This window comes from Camelus ferus, chromosome 15 (genome assembly GCF_009834535.1).
Source record: "Camelus ferus isolate YT-003-E chromosome 15, BCGSAC_Cfer_1.0, whole genome shotgun sequence".
Lineage (NCBI taxonomy): Eukaryota > Metazoa > Chordata > Mammalia > Artiodactyla > Camelidae > Camelus > Camelus ferus.
In genome coordinates, this window is record NC_045710.1 from 6495258 (window position 1) to 6507553 (window position 12296).

A 12296-nucleotide genomic window follows, 5' to 3' on the forward strand; every position below is an offset into this window, starting at 1 on the left:
TCAGGGCTCCAGGGATGGGGGAGGCTGCATGGGAGCGAGTCTCAGAATTTTCAGCATCTTCGTCCTCACACACTTGGTGGGATTGAGGCCCCCACAGGACCTGATCTGGGGCTTGATTGTCGGGCCCTCAAATGCTAAGTGCTGGGGCTGTGGGACCACGAGGGGCTTCAGTCAGGGCAGAAGGGGGGCATCTGGAGCCTGGCCTTTGGAGGCTGCTCTGCAAGCAGCCTCGCCGGGAGCCCCTCTGCCCACCCTTCCTGCCTCTGCACAGACCCCACCTCAGGCCCCACCCTCTGCCCTTCCGCGAGTCTTGCCTAATTACACTTAAATACTTAATTAGTGCCACTTTCCTTGCTCCTTTATCGCTCCTGGAGGGCTTGGTTTAGTCTCTGGCAGCCCTCACTGGGTGGGCCCAGGAGGTCCAGCTGGCACGGCACTACCTGGCTGTGTGAACTTGGGAAGATGGCTTAACCTCTCTGAGCCTCTATTGCCCATCTGTAGGTGGGGTGATGATCCTGAGAGTGGGATGGAGTGTGAATGTGCCTGGCGGTCTTGAGGTGGAGCCTTAAAGGCTAGGAGCTTAAAGAGCTTCCATGTGAATTCATCACCTCCTGCGGCCCCCCAGGAGCTCACGGTGGGGAGCAGCCCTGAAGGACTGGTGACTTGCCCAGGGCCACGTGGTGACGTGTCAGAGCCCAGATCCGACATGCTTTGGGCCACCTCCATGTGGAGGGTGCTTCCTACTCTGCGTTCCTGGTGCTCTAGTACCTGCTCCCAGGATGTCCAGGGTGATCCCAGGGATGACCTTGTCTGGGAGCAGCCCTCCTGTCCTTTGCTGCCTGGCTGTGGCCCCACTGGTTGTAAAGGGAGGGGACATTGTGCCCACCCAGGCTCTCGTGAAGTTGGCTGGGTCATAGGTGGAGACTTGCTGCCATTCAAGGGGTACGTGACTCTTGTCTTCTCCTGCCTGTGGGCTATCAATGAAAGGGCAATTTTAAAAATTATTATTAATAGGCTTTATTTTTTTAGAGCAGTTTCAGGTTCACAGCAGAATTGAGCAGAAAATACAGAGTTCGCACACAGCCCTCCCCACCCACACACATATACTCCTCCACCGTCAACATCCCTCATCAGTGTGGCTTGTTTGGTACAATCAATGAACCAACATGGACACATTATTATCAACCAAAGTCCATAGTTTACATTAGGGTTCACTCTTGATGCTGTACATTCTATGGATTTTGACAAATGCTTAATGACATGTTGCCACCACTATAGTGTCAAACAGAATAACGGAAATTGCTGAAAAGTGCAATTTTGACAGCTTGTTCCAAACCCTTCCCCTCTCTCCTCCAACATCGCTATTCATAAAACTCTCAGAAAGTTTAAGAGAGGCCTGTGGCTCAGCTCATGGGGCAGGCGACCAGCAGGGGATGGGTGACTTGCAGCCTGAGCACTGGGAGGGGCACTTTTTTGGGTGTCTGAATCTTCCTTCACATCTCTGCCCAGCACTGAAAGCACCTCCATCCGTCCAGGCTGGTACCTGGCTCTCCGATCCTGGGTAAGTCCCTTCTCTGGGCACTGTTTGCTCAACTGCAAAATGAAGGAAGATTGGACAAGGTGGGTGTTCTTTTTCTTTCTCTTTGTCATTATTCTTTGCAGCCAAACCTTTTCCCTCCCAAGTGAAATCGTGGGTGGAGGTCCATGTACACGGCAGGTGAGGTGGCCTCACAGGGGTGGGGGGAGGTCTGACTGCTTCTCGGCACTCGCGAGGGACCCCCCCCCCCCAGGGGACTGGGGTTTCTGGGGTCCCCTCAGCTGCAAAAGTGTGAGCTTGTTCTCTGGCCGAGACAGACAGCTGACAGTGGGCGTGTCTGGGCAGAATGTGCCCCCAAATAGAAATTGCTGGATCGGGTTTGGATCTCTTGCTCCCCGCCTCCCCAGAGCCCGCCGGTGTTTCCCCTATGGCTGCCTCATTGTTCTCTGTTGGCAAAGGTTTGCTTTTTCTTCCTCTCTCCGGAACAGGAGGCGCCTCAGACGCCGCCGGAGAATAACGCCAGGGCAGGGTTTTTATGGCCCCTGGTCCCGGGCTCTTTGGCATCATGAGCCGATGAGGGGGAAGCAGTGACCTGAGCTCTGGAGGTTCCAAGGATTTATTAATGGGCAATGAGCCATTTTATTTTCTTTCCTGCCCACGGAGAATCAAGAATGAACAAGCTTAGATTTTATGTCTCGAGGAAATGCAGCACCTTTAGAAGTGACCTCCCACCTGAGGGGGAGAGGTCTGGAAGGTTGCAAGGAGGTCCCACTTTTTGCTGCCCTCCAGGTCCAGGGGCTCTTATAGTGCCTTTCTCCAGTGCCTGGTGTTTTTGTAGCACTGCTTTTCAAAGTTCTTCTACAGCAATTGTGCTCAAAACAAAAATGTGAACTCCTTGCCTGTCCTCTGAGCCCCTGCTCACTGCTGACCTCATCTCTTAACCCCCTACCTCTGGCCTTGTTTGTGATGCTTCAGCCATACCTATCTTCTTGCTGCTTCCAAGCATGCTCCTACCTCAGGGCCTTTGCACTTGCTGTTCCCTCTGCCCAGAGCCTTCTTCATAAGTCTGTCCCTTCCTCCTCATTTGTGTCCCTGACTCAGGACTTCCCTGAGCATCCAGGCTAGAGTACCACCCCAACCCCTTGTCCCCCTGGTGATCTTTGTCAAACCACTTCTCTTTGTTCGTTTCCTAGCAGTCTCTGCTTGCTTTCCCCATTGGTGCCTTGTTACTGGAAAGGAAGCCCCTTGAGAGCAGGGAGCCTGTCAATGCTCAGTATGTCCAATGCCTGGCACATAGTAGCTCATCAGTAAGTTTCAGCCAGTAAATCAGTGGCTGGTGTTCCAGGGAGTGCAGGCTGGGTGCTGGGTACCCGTGGGTCTTCGCTTCGTGAAAACTCACATCTCTAGCCTCTCTAGACTGTCGTGAGGAAATTAGGGCTCCAGAGGGAAGTCAGGGCCTGAGCCCAGCCTGCTCAACTTCAGAATTTTCTCTTCCCACCAGTTCACATGGGGACCTGTCTTAGGAGACGTCGTCCATGACCTATGGGACTAGTTAGCACCAGTCCTCAGTCGGGGTGGGGCTCCCGGGAAGCCCCAGATCAGCCAGGTGGGCCAGGATGGATGCAGGAACGACAGTGGGTACCTTGCTTCCTTTAATTTTTTTACTGAAATTTCACGTGCGTGCGTTAAGTGGACAGCTTGGTCAATTTTCACAAAATGAGCAAACCTTTGTCACCAGCACCCAGCAGTCCCCTGATGACCGTTTCTGGTCCTCCCCCCCACCAAGGTAGCCTCTGTCTTGATGTGCATCACCACGCATCGGTTTTATAAATAGGACTCACACAGCATGTACGCCAAAGCGTCTGGCCGCTCTGCTCAGCATCACGCTGGGAGCTTCATCCGTGTCGTGTGACCTCGAGGTTCGTTCTGATTGCTCTGTGGTCCTCCACTCTGCCGCCGGACTACAGTGTGTTATCCATCGATTGCAAGTGGACACGGGGACAGTTTCCAGCAGAGGCTTTTACAAATCGTGCAGGTGTGTGCCTTCTTGCACGTACTGTATCATTGGTGGATGTCTTTCTGCCAGGAATGTGTCAAGGAGTTGAATTTTTGGTTCACGGAGTGTGTGTGGTCATCTTTAGTAAATACACCAGTTTTTCAAAATGGCTGGAGATTGTGGGTTCCTTTTGTTTTGTAACGAGAGCTCAGATCCCCTGCTGATGAGAGTGGACCTGGGAGCTATAACAAGACATCGTGAACACTCTCTGGAAGTAGGGAATGCCGTCCCAGGGCCCCAGGTGACTGGAGGGCTGGTGCTGGGTGCTGGTCACGGCCACGCAGGGCTCAGGGTCCAGCTCACTGTCGCGTTGGTGACCTTTCCAGCCCCACCCCCTTTTGTGAAACTGGCAGCCTGTGTGGTCTCACCTGCACTTTTTGGCTTCCATGGAAGGTTCTGTGGCTGTTTCACACCCCCGGGGACGTCTTCAGAACATGCAGCCCCTTCTAACTTGAACTGAGCAGCAGAAGAAAGTGCCTCTACGTTGTGCCAAGCGTCTGTGTGAAAGAATTCTGCGAGCAACTGCCTTTACTACCTGGGGACTGTGATAGAATCAGGAATTAGTCATCCTAAAACCACAATCACCTCTGAAATGGTCATAATCCAAATCCATCCATCTTTGACTTCAGCCCCACTATATTTTTCTCCCTCTGGGACTTTGCTTCCTAATTAAGTTGGATTTCAGGATATATTAAAATAATTTGTCATCTCTTGAGCACACACCCGCCCCCAGTGTGAGCGGGCAGATCAGAGTCAGGGCGGGAGGCCTGTGCCTGGGCACCAGGAGCTGTCGAGCCCTGGCAGGAAGACATAGCTGCTTTTCCCAGAGACTGGCCATCAAGGACGGTGGGCACTGAGCCCTGCAGGCCTGGGCCACTGGAGGAGGACCTGGCTCCAGGAATGGCCTTGAAACCATTGCTTCTTGGGTGGTGATTTGTAGTGAGTGCCCTGGGGTCGCAGCCTGGGCGGTTTCAGGAACTGAGTGCTTTTAGCCTGGACAGAGTATATATCCTGAGGGACCATGTCCTACTGCCTACACCACCCCCTCCTCCCCGCAGACTGGGTCAGCCCCTTGAATGCAGAGCCATCCCTGGACCTTGTGTTTGACGGTCCATCCCTGATATCTGGCACATTCCTGAGGGTACCCCATTGCGCTGTGGGCTCCTCAAAAGCAGGATCATTGTCCTTGCATCTAATAGACATTGCGGGCACTTAGTATGTGTGGAGTGCATGCTAGGGACAGTGGCTGGGGGTGGGGGTCTCCAAGGCAGTTTTTCAGCTCGAACTGGATTTGAGGCTGCCGAGTTCTCGTGGTCAGCTGCAGTGACAAGTGCTGAGGTGTACTGGGTCCCCTGGAAGCTCTGTGTTTTGCCCCCCTGCTCCTGTGAGCCTGCCTGTTCTCCACACTTCTGTCTTCTGGGGTAGAGAAGTACAAAGCACCTGTTCCTAGTTTGTTGAGTGTTTTTATCATGAAAGGATGTTAGATTTTGTCAAATGCTTCTTCTGCATCTAGTGAGACGAGCATGCAATTTTTGCTTTTTATTTTACTGAATGTACATTAATCGATTTTCAGATGGTAAACCAACCTTGCATTCCTGAGATAAATCCCACTTGCTACGATGTGTAATTCTTTTTATTCTTTATGTTGCTGGATTTGATCTGCTAGCATTTTGTTGAGTTTTGTTTTTGTTTCTGTTCCTTTTCATCTATGTCCATTAGGGACATTGTAGTTTTCTTCTCTTGTGAAGACTTTGTCTGCTTTTGGTATCAGGGTAGTTACTAGCCTCATAGAACCAGTTGGGAAGTGTTCCTCCTCTTCTGTTTTTTGGAAGAGCTTGTAAAGAATTGGTATTAATTCTTTAAATGTTTGTAGAACTCAGCAGTGAAGCCATCTGGGCCTGGGCTTTTCCTTGGGAGTGATTTGTGTTACTAATTCCATCTGTTGCCTTCTTATGGGTATTTCAGATTGTCTATTTCCTCTCAAGTCAGTTTCGGTAGTTTGTGTCTTTCTAATTGGCTTAGATTCTTTACAAGAATATTTTCAAGGCCTCTTTCCACTCTTTTAGTCATTGTTGACATTTATTGCATTCTTCCTCGTGTGCCAAGCCCTTCCTTCCTATGTGCTGAGTATTTTGTGTGTGTGCACATTAGCTCATTTCATCTTTACTAGAACTTGATGAACTCGGTAGGATTACTATCATCTCAGTTTTTACATCCTGGAAAACTGAGGCAGAGAGAAGTTAACTAATGGGTCAGTGTCACATAACTAGGAGACAGCAGAGCTAGGATTTGAGCCAAGCAGTCCAGCCATGTAGTCTTCTCTGCTCTCCTGAGGCGCTCTGTGCTAGGAGCTAGGAGTACAAGAATGAGTCAAACCTGGTCACTGCCTGAGTCACTCCCTAGAAACCCCAAACCTAAGAGGGAGGTGCCTTCGGCCTAACGGGAACCAAGGGCTGGGAGATCAGGAAGCGCCCCACGGAGAAAGTGATGTGTGAAGCGGGCTTTGGAGGAGGGTCCAATGCAGGGGGGCATGTGGGTGAGTCAGTGAGTGTGCCCCTTCCCCGGGGCTTTTGTCTTCAACCTCTTCTCTGTCCCAAGTGCTCAGCGAAAGAAAGGGTGTCGCAGAGAACCTTGCCTGGGGACTGACGCCCTGGCTGGCAGGAGGAATTTGGAACAGTAGAATTGTGCCCAGAGGTCTGTTTGAATCTCCCAGGCCTCTGCAGTTTGCTCTCTGGGAGAGGAAGAGGCAGGACCATTTGTAAGATGATTGTGAGACAGAAATCAGGAGCGACCAGACATAACTCAACGTAATTATTTCTGCATAATGACTTCTGCTCCTTGATTCCGTCTCGAGCAATGACTGTAATCTTTATCTGTCACAGGAAAGCTGGTGGCCGGGGAGCCCCTGTGGCTTAGCGATAGAGCCAGGAGGAAATTTGCAATTCGAGTTAATGGAGTGTTCCCAAGCAGCCTGGGAGCCAGAGCTTTCCAGGCCTCTGGAGTGATGGCCCCTCCTGCTAGGAAAGGCCTAGCCTCCCAGGGGATCCAGCCCATCTGCCTTGTGTCAGATGGGGAAACTGAGACTGGCGGGGATCACAGGACATGCCCCAGTCACCGGGCCACTCGGCAGAGCTTTCCCCCGGGGGGTTGGGGTGTGTCTTGGTGAGACAGGAAGGTGTCCGTGAGGACTAGGAATGCTGTTGCCCATCCCTAAGCTGATCCCTGAGCATGTCACTCAGGCAGGGCTGCCCCCAGGAGGCTGGAAGTGGTGGGGCCTTTGTGGCCGGACAGCAGACTGACCTGTAGCCCCTTGGCATTAAGCGTGCAGTGCAGCTGGAGGGTGTGTCCTGGAGGGCAGGCTAGAGGCACACCTCTCCAGCTCCGGAAAAGCAAAAGTGGCCCCCCTCAAGCCAGGGGGGTGCTTGCTCACTACATTCCCACACCTCCTATAAGCCCTTGTAATTAGCGAGGGTGTCTGGAAAGAGCAGAGGCGGGTGTAAGGGTTTGCATTTGGGACGCCCCACTTAGCCACATGTGACCCTGGCAAGTGTCCCTGGGTCTGTTTGCTCCTCTGTAAACTGGGGGTTAGAATGGACTCTCCCCAACAGGGCCCTCAGGAGGGTGGGATGATGCAATGACGACCAGACACAGTGCTTCTAGCCCATTCTGCTGCCCAACTCTGTTACTGGCTTTCACAAGGATGACCTTGTGAAGAGCCCTCGACCCTGTCTGGGCCTTGATTTCCCTGAATGTCAAAGCAGGGCTCACAGAGTCATGAGATAATTTAGCTGAGATCATTGACATGAAAGCACCTTTAAAAAACTGGGCTGAGGCAAGTGGAGAGGGATTTTGGGGCAGAGAAACTGCTCTGTAGGGTACTAGCATGATGGATACAGGGCATACTCATTTTCCAAACCCACAGAAAGCACAACCCCGAGAATGAACTCTACTGTGAACTACGGGTTTGGGGTGATGACATGTGTCAATGTAGGCTCACCAACTGTAACAAACCCACACTGTAGCCAAGTCACTGGTGGGGATGCTGAACTTGGGGAAGGCCGTGTCCAGGGAGGGGCCAGGCGATATGTGGGAACTCTGCTTTCTGCTCAGTTTTGCTGTGAACATAAAACTGCTCTAAAAAATAAAATCTATTAAAACTTATTAATAAAATATATAAAATAGGTAAGTGACCTCCAGTGAGAATTTCTGAGGGGAAGATACGTGGCTTTTCTACCGCACGTCTTGAATCCTAGCAGTGAGTTTAAATAGCGTGATTGGCATACGAAGCTCCACACTGATGAAGCAGGGGAGAATTTCAGCTCTGAGCAGAGTGCCCTCTGCTTCGAGGAATGTCCGTGTGATGCATTTTGGGGCACTCATTTGTCAAACATGGATTATTTATTGAGCGCCTGCTGCATACAGGCTCTGGGCCAGGCACCAGCTGCACCTCGTAGAGCTCACAGTCACCTCATTCTGCGGGAGCGAGGGGAGCCCCGCTGGCCCCCACACCGTGAGGGACTGGGTTTTCCGGGATGGGTGAACTCTCTGGTTCCTGTCCTCAGGACCACTCAGTGAGTGCATATAAACTGTCATCATGGCTGCAGAGGGAGAGAACCTTGTATTATAAGAAAATAACTGGGAAATGTGTATAGATTAGGAAGAAAAACAGGCTTTCAGGTAAAAAAAAAGATAGCGTTTAAGGGAGACTGAAGGTTGGGAAGAAGCTGGCCAGTGCAGGAAGGCAGTGTAGCCCGGGGGCGTGAGAGCCCAGGACTGTCTGGTTCCATCCTGGCTCTGCCACTTAGAAGATACATGACCTTGAGCAAGTAGTTAGTTTCTCTGAGCCTCAGTTTCCCTGTCTGTAAAATAGGGTTAATAATTATGCTTATCTCAGGTAGACATAAATTTGGAGTTTGGGATTAACATATACACACTACTATATATAAAATAGACAAACAAGGACCTACTACTGTAGAGCACAGGGAACTATATTCAATATCTTGTAATAACCTATAATGGACAAATATCTGACAAAGACATGTATATATGTATATAAAACTGAATCACTTTGCTGTACACCTGAAACTAACACAACATTGTAAATTAACTATACTTCAATTTAAAAAATGGTTAAAAATAATGATAATTATGCCTACTTCATAGGGCTATTGGGAGGATTAAATTGGATGACGGAAATGAATGCATAGAAAGCTTTTAGCAGGGCACCAGCCGTGCAGGGATGGAGCTGTAAGGATGTTATAATTACATACCATGTACAAGGTGCTGCCAGTTCAGAAAGGGAAGGGGTGAGGGAGGAGGCTAGCTGGCAGCTGGCACGGGGGTGTTTGGAATGTTTGTGCCTGAAGCTGTTGGAGATGCCTGTTCTCACAGTGACCGTGGGGCTCTGAGTCATTGGCTGGGGGTCAATGACATCTTCTGACCTTTCGTTGCATGCGGGGGCCAGGGCTTGGCTGTGGGAGCTCCTGTGGGCCTGCTCTGTGCGGGTCATGGTAAGTCCAACCCACTGGGCCCTTCCAGTGACCCTGTTATGTGAGGCCTCGGGCGGCGCAGTGATGAACAGGGTGGCTCGGTAATGCTGCCGGGGCCACCTGCCACACGTGGCTTTGACCCTGGCTTGTGATAGCCAGTGACCGCATCCAAGGGGTGGCCAGCATCTCCCCGGGTGGCCTCTCTGGTCAGGACTGCGGAGGGCTTCCTTCCTCCCGGTGTTGGAGGTGCACATGCTCATGTCCCCCACCCTAAACAGTGGGACAGACTGTTTTCTGTACTTAGCATGGGGCTTACAGAAGCGGTGGTCCCCCTAGTGGTACATGGAAGCAGCCAGAGAGAAAGTCAGTGACTTCCGGGCCCGGGTGTCCCCTCCCCACGTGACTGGTTTGTCCTCTCTTCCAGGGCATGGTCTAGCAGCCCAGGCAAGGACGGAGAACCAGCCTCAGAGGTTCTGATCCCTTCCCTTCACTGCCTCCCCTTGGCCTTGGGTAAGTCACTCTGGGAGGCCACGTGGGCCTGGGAGTAAGTGAAAACGAGGGGGCTGGGGGACCTTTACCACTCTGTGGGGTCCTGCCCATGTCAGGACTTGACATAGCTTAGCGGGAAGAAGGGGGAAGACAAGGAATTTGGGGAACAGCCTGCCCAGCACCCGCATGAGACGGGTCAGGAAACGGGCCCGGAGATGAAAAGAACCCACCCAGGTCCTGTGGGAGTCTCGGTTCTTGCCCTGAACTGGCTGGGCTTGTGGGTAAATCATTTGACCTGGGGCGCTTTGGTTGTGAGATGCATCAGAAGTATGAGGGGCAGACTTTGAAGGGGACATTAAGGCCCCCTCCTCAAAAGGCTGACCACAGGAGCCCCTTCCCCACCCACAGCCCCCTCACCCTCCTGCCCTCCAGCATGGCAAGGCCCTAACCAGGCGTGAACTCAAACCAGGGGCCTGGCACCCGGCTGCTCTCGGGTCAGACCAGGGGCAAAGTGCGCCATCACCAGCATGACCTGCATGCCCTTCGTCTGTTTGAATCCACTGCCCTCCCGGCCTCATCTCCAGCCACTGCCAGCCCTGGCCGCGAGGGAGGCTCTGGTGAATGCAGCGCGCCTGTGCCACCCGCAGGTGCGTCCAGCCCCCAGGCCTCTGCTCGGCCTGTGCCCTCCACCTGCACCACCTTCCCCTTCGCATCATCTGGTACATTCCATCCTTTCCCAAGCCTCCCTGGCCCGAGGCGGAGCCAAGTGCCCATCCCCTTGTCCCCCGGAGGCGCTCTGCATGGCTCCCCTGGGACCCCCCTTCCCTGCTAGCTGCATTGAACCAGCCTGGCCGCAGGGCTGGGAAGCAAGCTGGCTCTGCTGTAGGTCTGTCCCTCTTCTTGAGCTGAGTGTTTGGTTCTGTTCCCAAGTGAGGAACCAGGCAGTGGGTGAGAGAAAGGCCTCTGACCTTGGATCTGTGCACTCGGATCCCACTGGGCCACTTAGCCTTCCCCAGGTCTCAGCCATAAGATGGTTTATCACACCTCCCTCCTTGGGCTTGTTGCAAGATTAGAGCTAAGAATAGTGTTGGGCAAGGTTCCTGGGGCGGGGGTTGCCCTTTGGCTCCTCCTTCTCCTCCCCCACCCTCCCACCCCCTGTTGTCCAGCGGTTACTACAACGACTGTCGTTTGTCATCAGCCCTGCCCTGCCTACCCTCAGTGCTGTGAGCATTGATTGAGGCCAGGGATGTGGGCTCTGTTGCCAGGGGAGTTGGGGTCAGGGCTCGGGGACGCGGCTGTTCCGATGGCCTGCCCACCGTGGCCGGCCCAGGTGTTAAGGGGCAGCAAGGAGGTCAGTGTCACTGGAGGGGAGGAGCCAGTGGGGGGACGGGAGCCGGGCAGACAGATGGGAGGGTGCAGATGATGCGGCAGGAGCGGGCACTCGCAGTGCCAGCCCAGCGACACAGGTGCAGGTGAGGAGCAGCAAGCTCAGGGCGGCTGGGGTCGCACTCTGCGATGGGCCTCCCCGCCACTTCAGAGATGCCTGTTGCTCAGAGACTTAGCCATGCTTCTGGAAGATGTGAGATCAACAGGAGTTCTGCAGGCAAAGGAGGCAGGAGAGCATGACCCCGGGCTAACCTCTCCTCTGGGTGCGGTCCACCTGGCTGTCCCGAAGTGGCCTGCAGAGTGGAAGCTGCTGTGGTTTTGAGGTGGGGCACGCACCAGGAAGGGGGAAATCCTCCCTCGGTTGTACGTTGAGGGTTATTTTTAGAGTGACTAGCGATGACTCTGCAGTATCACTTCCCGTGGGCGTCCCCTTCCACCCTCAACCGCAGGGGCAGATCCTGCATGACGAACATTGTAGGCAAATGCGTGCTCACATGTGCGTGCGCTCACACACACACAGACACACACACACTGCGGTGTGCACCTCTTGGCTTGGTGTTCTCATCTGCTATGCAGTCAGTGGAGGAACAGGGACCAGCATCCTGGCCTGTCTACTGGACAGCCAGCCCCAGGCAAGGGAATCCCTGCCCTCAGCATCCCTGAGCTTCTGCTCCAGGTAGGTTTCTGCACGAGGTGCTGTGTGGGTCCCGAGTGAGGTCCAGCCCTGGGCTCACACCTGGTTGGAGAGAAGAAAGGTAGAGGTGGAAGGAAGGGCATCTTAACCACCAGTCAGTCTTTGCTCAGCGCCCAAGGGATGGGGCAGAGAGGGAGGCTCCATCATGAATGAAGGAAGGACCAAGCGATGTCCCTGAGATTTCACTGCCTATTGGCACCTGGACGGGGCCCCTGAGCTGGGTCTCAGCCCACTCGGGTTCTCCCGCTCTGCGTCGCCGGCCTCCCGGGCCGAGCCCACACTTCTCCTTCTCACTTCGCTTCCCGAGGCATCGGGCATGTTCCAGGCACACGGCCACGATTTCTGGGACAGCCCAGATTTCGCATTTTTCCGTCCTGTGGACCCCTTGACATTTCTTGGGTTTGTCAGACCCCAGGTGCACATTTTTAGCTTGGAAGCCTTCCGGGGACATGCTGAGCAAACTGTAGCTGTGCTGGCTGTTCCTCGGACCTCAGAGGGTCTCCAGGACGTCTCCAGGCTCTTCCATTGGAGTCAGAGGACATCTGGGTCAGAAAGCCTCTGATGGACAATTCTGAGAGCTGGCGGGGGGTTGGCGAGGAACGTGGGCTCTCGGGCACTCTGGACAGTTCTCTGCGGCCACAAATG

At 53.5% G+C, this 12296-nt stretch overlaps 1 protein-coding gene across 4 annotated transcripts in view; it reads left to right on the top strand.

Moving 5' to 3' along the window:
* Positions 1–12296, top strand: part of HPCAL1 (hippocalcin like 1) — a 96453-nt gene that overhangs the window by 64747 nt on the left and 19410 nt on the right. For 3 of the 4 annotated variants that reach the window (XM_032497021.1, XM_032497020.1, XM_006191854.3), the window contains exon 2: positions 9507–9592. The exons of the other annotated variant lie outside the window; for it this stretch is intronic. The gene's annotated coding sequence lies outside the window, so the exon portion shown is untranslated. The remainder of the gene's footprint in view (positions 1–9506; positions 9593–12296) is intronic. 4 annotated transcript variants of the gene reach the window in all.